Source organism: Bos taurus, chromosome 20 (assembly GCF_002263795.3).
Source record: "Bos taurus isolate L1 Dominette 01449 registration number 42190680 breed Hereford chromosome 20, ARS-UCD2.0, whole genome shotgun sequence".
NCBI lineage: Eukaryota > Metazoa > Chordata > Mammalia > Artiodactyla > Bovidae > Bos > Bos taurus.
The window spans coordinates 70692830-70703330 of record NC_037347.1 but is presented as its reverse complement, the minus strand read 5'-3'; the positions used below and the strand labels follow the sequence as shown (position 1 = coordinate 70703330).

Here is a 10501-nt window from a genome sequence, read left to right as displayed (position 1 = left end):
ACAGAGGTCTGCCCCTTAACAGGACGGAAGGGCACAGCTGCCTTGTGATTGAAGACCCAGGTCCTGTGGGCTCCAGAACTTATCCATCCATCCGAGACCCTGCAACGCTGCAGCGGCGAGCAGCAACTGCACACCGCCCGCCCCCCCCCCCCCCACCGTCTCCCCTCCCCTGGACGGAGCAGGGGCTGCTCAGAGGAGGCCGTGGGGTTCCCCCTGTCCCTCCACCATCTCCCCTCCCCTGGACAGAGCCGGGGGCTGCTCAGAGGAGGCCGTGGGGCTCCCCCCATCACCCCCGTTCCCCCCCACCCCATCTCCCTCCGTCTCCCCTCCCCTGGACAGAGCAGGGGTTGCTCAGAGGAGGCTGTGGGACCTGGCGGGGGAGCGGGGAGCAGGGACACTGTGACAGGTGCGGAAGTGGGGCGTCTAAAATTGGACGCGGGGCAGTGTTGGCGTCTGTCCAGCAGCCTCCATCCATCCAGCAGCAGCTTCCAGCGCCAACAGCCCTCGGGGGCCGCGCTCTGGGATGTCTCAGGGCAGGACCGGGGGACTCAGGCCCTAGCCCGCCCGCCCGCTTCTGGCAGCTGTTCCTGGCCGACTGTGACGAAGGTCAAGTGCCTGCCTGGCCCAGCTGTCAGTGAGGATGAGAGGGTCTGGTGTGAACTCATTCCCGGGCTTGGACGGGAGGCTGCCCACGGACTCTGCACAACCGTGAGCGTCCGGGGCTCTATCCTGCCTCCCAGGTCCTGCTCAGATGCCACTAGTGGGGGCACGAACGGGACCCACACAGGCAGCGTGGACCCTGCGGTGTTCCGCCTGCACCTCTCCTGGCGTCTCCTGGATGGGAGGTCACTGCACACACTTCACAAGTCCACCACACGCCTCCCTCCCCTCCAGCCCTGTCCCCGTAACCCATCTGCCCCTGTGGGTGGAGCGGCTTTTGGGAAGAAGGACAAAGAGGGAATCTGCTCTGCAGGAATGACTTTGGACCTTTAAGATCCTAGTGAAAACATCACACAAAAGTGCTTCTCACAGACGTCAGAGGGACAGGATACGGGCCGAACACCGTGGATTCCGTTGCCTTTAAAAGGATGTTTTCTCACCTTGAAAGCTCTTCGACTCTCAGCCGTGAGTGCATGGACTTCAGGAGGCCCCTGAAGAAGCTCCATCAAGGCTGAGAGCTATGAGAACTGCAGACACGCCTGTCCTGGGTTCCCGAGAGCTGACCACCCGCGGTCACCAGGAAGCACACGACGGCTGCATGCTGTCTCAGGGACGATCCCCGCGAACCCATGCCTACTTCACTGTTTATGCAGCCAATTATCTTCCTCTGCAGCCAGCAGAGCGCTTGCCAAGTCTTCCTGCTTTCCTCTGGGGCTGGGGGTTGAGGGAGACAGCGGACTGGAGACCGTCCGGGCTACACCTGCTCCAGGCACTCTGGTCCCTTCAGACCTCCGGCCTTGCCTCTGCTGGACAGCTCACAGCTCAGTGCCCGGTGGGTCAGCCTCTGTGTGTCCTGGGACACCTCCCCACGCCCTGACCTCCTGCCAAGCATCAGGGACAATGAAGACCCAAGGCTTAAGGGACTCAGGGGCAGCTTCCCTTACAGCTTCCCAACAATGGGAGCTTGTTACCATTTGGGCAGAAGATGTGGTATTGTTTGCTTGTTTTGTTTTTGGCTTTCAGGTTCAGTTTAGTTCAGTTCAGTTGCTCAGTTGTGTCCGCCTCTTTGCGACCCCATGGGCTGCAGCACACCAGGCCCCGCTGTCCATCACCAACACCCAGAGCTTGATCAAACTCATGTCCATCAAATCGGTGATGCCATCCAACCACCTCATCCTCTGTTGTCCCCTTCTCCTCCTGCCTTCAATCTTTGCCAGCATCAGGGTCTTTTCAAATGAGTCAGCTCTTCACATCAGGTGGCCAAAGTATTAGAGCTTCAGCTTCAACATCAGTCCTTCCAATGAGTATTCAGAACTGATCTCCTTGAGGATAGACTGGTTGGATCTCCTTGCAGTCCAAGGGACTCTCACGAGTCTTCTCCAACACTGCAGTCAAAAGCATCAATTCTTTGGTGCTCAGCTTTCTTTATGGTCCAGTGCTCATATTCCTACATGACTACGGAAGAACCATACCTTTGACTAGATGGACCTTTGTAGGCAAAGTAATGTCTCTGCTTTTTAGTGTGCTGTCTAAGTTGGTCATAGCAGGCGTCTTTTAGATTCATGGCTGCAGTCACCATCTGCAGTGATTTTGGAGCCCAAGAAAATAAGTCTGTCACTGTTTCCATTCTTTCCCCATCTATTTGCCACGAAGTGATGGGACCAGATGTCATGATCCTAATTTTCTGAATGTTGAGCTTTAAGCCAACTTTTTCACTCTCCTCTTTCACTTTCATCAAGAGGCTTTTTAGTTCCTCTTCACTTTCTGCCATAAGGGTGGTGTCACCTGCATATCTGAGGTTATTGATATTTTTCCCGCCAGTTTTGATTCCAGCTTGTGCTTCTTCCAGGCCAGCGTTTCTCATGATGTACTCTGCATGTAAGTTAAATAAGCAGGTTGACAATATACAGCCTTGACGGACTCCTTTCCCAATTTGGAACCAGTCTGTTGTTCCATGTCCGGTTCTAATGTTGCTTCTTGACCTACATTCAGATTTCTTAGGAGGCAGGTAAGGTGGTCTGGTATTCCCATCTCTTGAAGAATTTTCCACACTTCATTGTGATCTACACAGTCAAAGGCTTTGGAGTAATCAATAAAGCAGAAGTAGATTTTTTTCTGGAATTTTCTTGCTTTTTCTATGATCCCACATATGTTGGCAATTTGATCTCTGTTTCCTCTACCTTTTCTACATCCAGCTTGAACATCTAGAAGTTCATGGTTCACATACTGTTGAAGCCTCGCTTGGAGAATTTTGAGCATTACTTTACTAGCGTGTGAGATGAGTGCAATTGTGCGGTAGTTTGAGCATTCTTTGGCATTGCCTTTCTTTGGGATTGGAATGAAAACTGACCTTTTCCAGTCCTGTGGCCACTGCTGAGTTTTCCAAACTTGCTGGCATATTGAGTGCAGCACTTTCACAGCATCATCTTTTAGGATTTGAAATAGCTTAACTGGAATTCCATCACCTCCACTAGCTTTGTTCGTAGTAAAGCTTCCTAAGGACCGCTTGACTACACATTCCAGGATGTTTTGCTCTAGGTGAGGTGAGAAAGTAGAGAAAATCACTGGACCATTCAGGTATGACCTAAATCAATCCCTTGCGATTATACAGTGGAAGTGACAAATAGATTCAAGGGATTAGATCTAATAGACCGAGTGCCTGAAAAACATGAATGGAGGTTTGTGACATTGTTCAGGAGGCAGTGATCAAGACCATCCCCAAGAGAAAGAAAGGCAAAAAGGCATAGTGGTTGTTTGAGGAGACCTTACAAACAGCTGAGAAAAGAAGAGAAGCTTTCCAGGGGGACGATCGTTCCCAGACAAACGTCCATGGGGCTGACAGAACACAGGAGGCATTCTCTAGGAACCCCAGGCTGTCCTGTGCCATCATTAAGAGGTTCCTGATTCTCTCCAGGCTGTTCTCAGGGCACCCGCTGTGTCCGTGTTAGTGGCGTGTGCCACAGACGATTCCCAGGACGCGGTGGTCCTGAGGGCAGAGCTGAGGGAGCCCTCACCCGCGTCTTCACAAAGGAGAGAAGAGGCGCCGCGTGTGCACTTGCCCCAAAGGACCGGCGCTCTCTCGAGCTGTGACCTGGCTGGGCAGGTAACTGGGGGCCTGTATTTTGGGGGCAGATGTTAAGGTAAATTTCCCCAAATGAAGCTATTATGAAACTATCTACCAGAATTTCTGGTATGCAAAGTCACCCTTGAGTTTACCTCCCCTCCTGAGGAAATGAGTTTTGCTCAGATCCAAGTTTGTTGTTGTTGAGTCACTGACATGCCCGACTCCTTGTGACCCCACGAACTGCAGCACGCCAGGCCTCCCTGTCCATCACCAACTCCTGGAGTTCACTCAGACTCATGTCCATCAAGTCAGTGATGCCATCCAACCATCTCGTCCTCTGTCGTCCCCTTCTCCTCCCGCCTTCAGTCTTTCCCAGCATGAGGATCTTTTCCAATAAGTCAACTCTTCACATCAGGTGGCCAAAGTACTGGAGCTTCAGCTTCCACAATGGTCCTTCCAATGAATATTCAGGGTTGATTTCCCCTAGTACTGACTGATTTGATCCGAGGTACTGACTCCAGCTCCCAGGGACAGATCGGAGCTGTCTGTACCTCAAGGAAACGCATCAGCACACACACGTGCACACTTGACCACGAAGCATGCACGCACTGCAGGAGAGACAAGGGCAGAAACGGGGAGAAAACCCAAAGCCCACGAGCCAAGAGGGCCGCCTCGGTCACTGAATGGCAGGGCTTGGAGGGCGGGGCCTCTGCCTCTTTGGGGTGATGGTGCTGGGCGAGGGGCGCAGGGGCACGCCTCACAGACCCATCCCTGTGCCTCCCCTTTGCCCCAACCCCCAAGGTCCTCCTGCTCTCCCTACTGCAGTTGCCACCGATTCTGATTGTTCCAGAGTTAACGCTTTGTCTCTGCACTCAAAAAAGTTCGTGGTGTTTATCATTTTACTGAGTCTAAAATAAGGCAAACACATCCTAGAAAATTTTCAAAATCGAGGAAGTTCAACAAAGACAGCTGTACTGAATTACAGCCTCCCCGCCCCACGGTCGGCGCAGTTAACGTGAGTTGTCTATATTGCAGCGTTTTCTGTTCATGGACGCATCGATTCCATTGTAAGCCAGCATCGGCGGCTCTCTGGTGGGGCAAATGGTGCCCTCCTCCACGAGGATCACCCCAGGTCTGCTGCCACCAGAGCCCCTGTCCCCACAGCAGGCCACGGCTGGCCCGCGCCTCTGCAGGAGACACTGGAACGGCCACAGACAGGTCTGGCTCAGTCTCTGGGGTTGGGGGGGGGGTGTTGCTGCTCCTTCCCTGGGTCCTCTGAGCGCCTCTGGGGGGTATGAGGTTAGGCGACTGCGTGCCTCCTACCGTCTTGTTGCAGCTTCTCCTTTGCCCTTAGATGTGAAGTATCTTTTTTTGGCAGGTTCCAAGATTCTCCTGTCGACGGCTGTGGGGCAGCGAGTTGTGATTTTGCTCTTCCCGCAGGAGAAGATGAGGACACGTTCTTCTACTCCACCATCTTGCAAGTAGCAAAATGCATGGTTAATGCATCAGTTCCTTTGTAAGCCAGTCTCATAATTAGGTCCCTCTAGGTATTTAAACATTTTTGCTGCTGTTTATAATACACCTGTGACCTTCCCTGAGGTTAATCTTTGCCCACATCATCAGCGTGCCACGTCATGTTGTTACATCTTGGTGAGGCTGTGTGGACAAGCCATCGAGGGTGCCGGTTGCTTGTGTGGGCATGCGTGTGTGCTCAGTCACTTCAGTCGTGTCCGACTCTTTGAGACTCGATGGACCGTAGCCCACCAGGCTCCTCTGTCCATGGAATTCCATAGGCAAGAATACTGGAGTGGGTTGCCATTTCCTCTCCCAGGGGATCTTCCTGACACAGGAATCAAACCTGCATCTCCTTCGGCTCCTGCATTGCAGGTGGACTCTTGACCGCTGAGCCACTGGGGAGGCCCCCACTCTAGGTTACCACGAGATGACGGGCATCACTCTGTGTGCCCCACAGTGGACCCCCGTTGCTGACCTGCTGTGTGTCCAGTATCTGCGTTAGCCCCACCCTGAACTTCCCCTCCCCTCGTCCTCCCTCCCTCCTCCTCCTTTGGTGACCACTGGCTTGCTTCCCTCCTCCCCCCTCCCGCCTCCTCCTTTGCTGACCACTGGCTCGCTTCTGATGTCTGTGAGTCTGTTTCTGCTCTGCATTTATCCGCATCCCAGCATAGAGGGGCTTCCCTGATGACTCAGTTGGTGAAGAATCCACCTGCAATGCAGGAGACCCAGGTTCGATTCCTGGGTCAGGAGGATCCACTGGAGAAGGGATAGGCTACCCACTCCAGGATTCTTGGACTTTCCTTGTGGCTCAGCTGGTAAAGAACCCACCTGCAATTTGGGAGACCTGGGTTCGATGCCTGGGTTGGGAAGATCACCCAGAGAAGGGAAAGGCTACCCACTCTAGTATTCTGGCCTGGCTGTCCACGGGGTCGCAAAGAGTCGAATACAACTGAGCGACTTTAAGAAGAAGAAAGCATAGGGGTTCTCAAGAGACTTTTCTTAGATGAGCGACAGGCGCCAAATCTAATTCCAGCTAAGACTGTCTCTCATCCACGTGACCCGCCAACTTCCACTCCTCCTCAGCAGCGATGCTAAGACCGTGATATCTGCAGATGATAACCATACTTTTAAAATTCCTGTTTCCCTGCTTTAAGGGTAAAACCTTATCTGGGATTTCAGCTGGTGCTCCCACAGCCTGCTGCATTGCGGGGTCTCTACTCTGAGCCTCAGAGGATGCACTTCAGCTTTGTCGTTTGGAACGTAGCCCCAACGCCCTTCTGGACGCACCTCAGTCCCGTCTTCTCTTGTTTTAAAGTAAAATCACCAGCTTGCCTTCAGGTCTCGCTGGCGTCAGAGCTGGACTTTCGGCTCGATCGCTGCGAGCATCGTCCCCGCCGGTCGGCTTCCTTGTGTCCTAATGGGGCCGAGCTTGCGGCCCGTGAGGTCCGGCGGGCTGCCCTGGTGGGTGATGGCCCAGGTGCCCCTCTGTGCCCGCCTTTGTCCTGCAGTGCGGACAAGCCCACTGCCCCGTTAGCGATCTCCTCGAAAGAATTAGACTTTTTATCCAGGGTTCTTTTAAGTGCTAGTTTGTGTGGAGCAGATGGACATTCATGCCGCGCTCCTTTCTGCACTTTGCCCTGATCTCCTGTCATCCAAAGGAGCTGGCTTTATCAGCATCTGTGACCTGAACTGCCATCCGAGGGGAGCTGGACTGCTTATTAAGGATGGGATAAGTAACCCCTTCACACAGATGGCAGAGCTGATCCGGAAAATGCGCGGGTGAAGCCAGTCCCGCCTGACCCCCGCGCCTGCAGCGGGGACGCCCTCGGGGCTGGGATAACTTCCTGACCAGGATCCCTCCCCAGCGCCGGGCACGGCTCCCTCCTGCCTTTGAGAATCTCCCCTCTGGGCTGCAGCGGGGTTGTGCCTACCACCACCTTTGTCCCCAGGAACCCGGAAGGTTGGTGGAAGGGAGCGGGGCCCAGCCTGGGCTCCTGGGTTTTTCTGCCATGCAGCCAGGCTATTTGGAGTTTGCTTATTGCTGGCCTTTCAGGGTTACTTGGTGAGACCTTAGGGATCCGTGCAAAAGCAGCCAGTGCTCCACAGAGAAGGGGGCGGTCCTGGGAAGGAGGTCGACAGGCAGAGAGCAGAGAGGATGCGGGGTTGGAGGTGGAGGCAGGAAGAGGCAGATGGAGGGAGGCCGCTGGAGGCAGGGGACGGGGCGGTGCCGGACCCCACCATCTCCGGCTCTGCCAGGCTCACCTTCTGCCCCCGCCCCTGGCTTCTAGTTCCGAGGCAGCTGGAGACTTGGGCTCTGTCTGTAACACAAAGGCTGACCAGGCTTTGGGTGAGCTGCTGGCCATGGGGATTGGGGCCCGGATCCCGGCTGGGTGTGCCCAGCATCCGCCTGGGGTCAGAACAGGTGGCTGCATGGGCCCCCTGGCCCTGGGGCCGCTCTCACTGCGGGTGTCTTCCTCAGACACCCTCCCCTGGGCCCTGCAGGTGCTCAAAGCTGCCCTCCCCACCCAGCTCACAGCCCCTGTGGACCCAAAGCCCCCTGCCCACCCGCCTCCAGCGATCTGTCCTTTTTTGGAAGGATAGCGGGCCAGTTCCCCGTTGGCTGTCACACTTAGAGCCCCGGGCTTCCGCAGGCTCCTTATCGCAAAGCCTTCAGCACCTTCAGGGACCTCCTGGAAGCCCTCAGGCTCACCTGACCCCCTCAAGGGCCCGGGAGTTCCCCAGAAAGGCAGCGGTGAAGAAATTGGCTGAGGAAAAGAAACATTCCCCGCTAATGAGAAACAACTTGTCTGCATTTATGAAACAAACCGAGAATGTACCCTTGAAGAGCTTCCAGAGTGTGAGTGCGAACAAAAACAGGCTGACCGAGAGCGGTTAGCAGCTCGGCCTCCATTTGCAGGTAAAGTGAATTCCGGGCCGCTGCCCGCTCACAGGGAGAAGCCAAAACTCCAGGGAGGTTGCCAGAACACACGGGGCTCATCTCCCTGCACTTGGCCAGGGAGAAACCTGGGATTTGTGCCTCGCAAGGCAACTAAAAGTTAGCATATTACAGGCCATATTAACAGCAATAGTAGCATTAATGTGTGTGTGCTTAGTCCTCAGTCATCTCCGACTCTTTGTGACCCCCATAAACTGCAGCCCGCCAGGCTCCTTCGTCCATGAGGATTCTCCAGGACAGAATACTGGAGTGGGTGGCCATGTCCTTCTCCAGGGGATCTTCCTGACCCACGGATCAAACCCAGGTCCCTTGCATTGCAGGCGGATTCTCTACCAGCCGAGCCTCCTGGGGAGCCCAGAAGCATCAATACTCTACAGTATTCGGTGTTTTCCTCTTTTCACAGTGTTTTATGAGAGAGCCCCAGACCACAGTGACCTTGGGATGTGGGGTGGCCCATGCGTCTTATTTTATAAAAGGTTCTTGTTTTATAAAGTGAGAAAATGTAAACAGAGAGAGGTTAACTACTTTGTAAATGCTATAAAATAAAAGAGTGAGATTGCTAATTAGTCTAAGGCCGCTGTGTAGAGACTCTGCTTAAATCCATGTGAACAACAGCTCGTAATAGATTGTCCTAATAATTTCCATAGGAACCACTGCGAGTTTATAGAAATTAAAAGTGGGGTTGGATTAATAGTTGTATAGTAACCTGCTCTGGGGCTTTTAATCTTGATTTTTTTATTCCTTGTAATTACAGTGCAACATGAAGATAAATATGCTCATTTTGGTTACAATTATCTACCTCAAAGGAAGCAAATACAGTATCCTTCAAAGCGTAATTTCCTAGTTTTTAAAGAGATTTTTGCCGGAGAAGCTTCCTAGCGCCGAGCCTTGAGTAGTTGGCACCATGGCCTCCTGACACTTCAGGAGTGCAGGGTGGTGGAAGGGAGACTACATTTGCCATCATAAAGCATGTATCCTTAAAATACAGCATTTCTGAATTAGCTCAACCTGCCAGGACTCCTAGCAACTTTTCAGATAAAATGAAAAGCTTCAAAAAGCTGCTCTAAGTTCAGCCTGGCATCTGGCGGGTGTCCACTGAGGTGGACCTAGTGTCTCGTGAAATGAGTGGTACAGTCGCCCCTGCCAGGCTGGAGGGGGATCCCGAAGCCAGGGCCAGGTGGGAGGCAGGCCGGCTGGAGTCTGGACTTGTTACATTGATGCTGGAGGAGCAGGTGAGTGAGAGCCAGGGGTGCCAGCCCTGGTCAGGGGGCCAGAGGCCAATCAGAGACTCCTGAGCCTTTTGACCACAGGGGCCACTCAGCTCACAGGAGCAAAAGTGAAAGGCAGCGCTCCTCGCTCAGTCGTGTCCGCCTCTGTGTGACCCCAGGGACTGTGGCCCACCAGGCTGCTGTGTTCATGGAATTCTCTAGGCGAGGGTAGTGGGGTGGACGGCCGTTTCATCCTGCAGGGGATCTTCCCAACCCAGGGAGCAAACCCGCATCTCTCCAGTCTCCTGCCTTGGCAGGTAGATTCTTTACCCTCTGAGCTTGTTTTCAACAATCAACTGACTTCTGAGCTGACCAGTGCCAGGAAGAAAGGAAAAGAAGAAAGGAAGGGCCACAGAGCCCACCGACCAGTTCTAGAATGTTCCCTCTGTGGACACAGCTGGAGCAAAAAGGGGTCTTCAAAAAGGGAGGGGTTTCTGATTTCATTTTCCAGTCGCTTTTTATTAGCAGGTTGATCTTGTTGGTTTTCTGTTAGGAATTTAAATTCTAGGAAAACAGTTCTAGGAAAATTCTAGGAAAACAATTCTCAGTCCAGCTGGGGGCTGTGAGTGTGTGCCTCTGAACCATGGCTAGAAAGGCTCCCCAGGCGGGGAGCCTGGCTCATCTCAGCCTCCAGGCTGAGGATGGGTATTTTCCCCCTTATTAAGCTCTCTCTCTCTCTTTCTCTCTCTCTCTCTGTTTTAAATTGAAGTATAGTTGACTTGCAATGTTGTGTTAATTTCTGCTGTACAGTGAAGCAACTCAGTTATACACATGCACACATTCTTTTTATATTCTTTTCCATTACGTTTATCCCAGGATATTGAATATAGTTCCCTGTGCTGTACGGCAGGACCTTGTTGCTTATCCAGAGGACGGCTTTTTATAGCCAGGCTAACTCCTCAGGGGCTTATCAGTGGGATGGAAATAACCTCTGAAAACACAGGCCTGGGCTGGTGGTTTGTTGGTGGTGGTGTGAACATGTCCTCTGAAAATGAACAGCCCTTTAAAGTGGCAGCAAAGCCCCTCTGACCACTGTGG

At 53.3% G+C, this 10501-nt stretch overlaps 1 long non-coding RNA gene across 1 annotated transcript; it reads left to right on the top strand.

The window, feature by feature from the left end:
- The first annotated feature begins 208 nt into the window (after positions 1 to 208).
- LOC132343258 (uncharacterized) lies at positions 209 to 8745 on the top strand. The gene is made up of 4 exons (XR_009492008.1): positions 209 to 1492; positions 3575 to 3763; positions 4760 to 4942; positions 5103 to 8745. It is a non-coding gene; the product is annotated as an uncharacterized lncRNA (long non-coding RNA).
- The last annotated feature ends 1756 nt before the right edge of the window (positions 8746 to 10501 follow it).